We start from the raw sequence: 2,500 nt of genomic DNA on the forward strand, positions 1-2,500 counted from the left end.
TTGCGCCTTAACCTAACCTGTATTGCGCCTTAACCTAACCTGTATTGCGCCTTAACCTAACCTGTATTGCGCCTTAACCTAACCTGTATTGCGCCTTAACCTAACCTGTATTGCGCCTTAACCTAACCTGTATTGCGCCTTAACCTAACCTGTATTGCGCCTTAACCTAACCTGTATTGCGCCTTAACGTAACCTGTATTGCGCCTTAACGTAACCTATATTGCGCCTTAACGTAACCTATATTGCGCCTTAACCTAACCTATATTGCGCCTTAACCTAACCTATATTGCGCCTTAACGTAACCTATATTGCGCCTTAACGTAACCTATATTGCGCCTTAACGTAACCTATATTGCGCCTTAACGTAACCTATATTGCGCCTTAACGTAACCTATATTGCGCCTTAACGTAACCTATATTGCGCCTTAACGTAACCTATATTGCGCCTTAACGTAACCTATATTGCGCCTTAACATAACCTATATTGCGCCTTAACCTAACCCACATTGCGCCTTAACGTAACCTATATTGCGCCTTAACGTAACCTATATTGCGCCTTAACGTAACCCACATTGCCCCTTAACGTAACCCACATTGCGCCGTAACGTAACCCAACACACGTTGGGCCTTAACCCAACACACGTTGGGCCTTAACCCAACACACGTTGGGCCTTAACCCAACACACGTTGGGCCTTAATCCAACACACGTTGGGCCTTAACCCAACACACGTTGGGCCTTAACCCAACACACGTTGGGCCTTAACCCAACACACGTTGGGCCTTAACCCAACACACGTTGGGCCTTAACCCAACACACGTTGGGCCTTAACCTGCTCTGTAATTGTCATACGACGCGTTAAATTAGTGTAGTGTTGCCTAACTGCAACCCCCGCAATATAGTTTGCTACTCGCACTGCCCGGTCCCCAGTGTATCGCTTCATGTTAAACACCTTGCAGCTATACACTGTAATGTGGATGGCAGCAGGACGTACATGCTCAATGCCCTTTGCAGTTGTTCATTGGCATTTGCAGTTGTTCATTGGCATTTGCAGTTGTTCATTGGCATTCGCATGGCGAAGCACTTAGCCTACGCTGTGGTACGGCCTGTGTCAACTGTCCGCTGATGTTGTACGTCCAAATCACACACTGTACTGCACATTGGTCCTCATGTACTGAATGATACATCGTGGTACATGTGACCGTACAACGACTGCGCCAACAACGGCGAACCATGCGGTCCAAATGTTGTGCACTCAGCTACGTGTCGTCTCCCTATAAGAGCTGGATTGCAGTGTGGTATGCCCTGGATGGCGATCAGCATGAGCCGTCTGTTGATGTAGTGGCGCGTGTTGTCAGACGTAGTCGTCTCCTCTCACACACCGTGATAGCATGGTGCACTGCGTTCCACATCTGCGACATGCGACAGAGGCCGGTTGACAGTCGTTCGCGCAATGGACATCGCATACGTACGGGGGCCACCTTCCACGTGTTCGCGAAGCGTGCACATGTTGTTGCGTGTATGTGGGCAGACATAGTGTGTCGTGACACCTGACACAGGCATGCAACAATCGTTGAATTTGCAAATGGCGATGGACGCCTACGTTTGCTGGTGACGTTACGCAAATGAACAACTGGTAAACCGTTGTGGTGCGGTTGTTCTCGCTAGAGGTGAATCAGTGATGGCGACGATCGGTTGAGCTACCAACCGGTTGTTCCAGCGATACCCACCATGCCCACGAACGTGAATGGCATCTGGGTGTGAAGCGATACGCGGCGGTGGCTGGGTGGGACCGTCCCCGGCCGGTGAGGGGGGGCCTCCCGGCGTGCTGGCCGCGCGGTGCGTGGGCGCACGCGCTACAGCCGGCTGGTGGGGGCGGCCAGTGGCAGGCGCGCCGGCCGACGGAGGCGGCAGGCGGCGCAGCTGCGCGCCGGCGCACCCTGCACGCGGCGCCGTGCGGCCAAAGTAGGTCCTCGCGGGCCCGGTGCGAAGCGCGGTGGACATCTGCAGTGTGCTGGTCCGATTGAGGACTGTGTGCGCTGAGGATGCGCCGCCGCCCGGCGCTCGGCGCCGCGACGCCGTCTGCTGCTCGGTCGCCTCTGCGGTTCTCGCAGGTGGTTTGTATCGCAGCTGTGCGGACGTGTTGGCGCGTGCGCTGTGCTGGGAGAGTTCGCTTCGGCACCCAAGTGGGGCTTTTGTCCTTCTGTGGCGCTGGCGTTGGAGCTGCCGGTCACCGTAGGTGGCGCGTGTTGTCTCCCGCCGGCAATGCCACGACAGCACGCTCCCGGGCCTCTGTCGGCAGCGGCAAGCTCAGTTGGGAGCACGGGTGGTCGCACCTAAAGCGTCTACTCGCCAAACTCCGGGCGATTGCGCCTCTCTCGAACCCGACCAGGTACTTAGGACGGCGCTGCGCGCCGCCGGGACCTGAGAGGGTTTCGAGGTGTATGGTGCAGGGGAGCTCAGCCTCCTCCTGTTTGCAGAATAATTGAGCGGACGCTTGC

Source organism: Schistocerca serialis, unplaced genomic scaffold (genome assembly GCF_023864345.2).
Source record: "Schistocerca serialis cubense isolate TAMUIC-IGC-003099 unplaced genomic scaffold, iqSchSeri2.2 HiC_scaffold_1196, whole genome shotgun sequence".
In the NCBI taxonomy this organism is placed as follows: Eukaryota; Metazoa; Arthropoda; class Insecta; order Orthoptera; family Acrididae; genus Schistocerca; species Schistocerca serialis.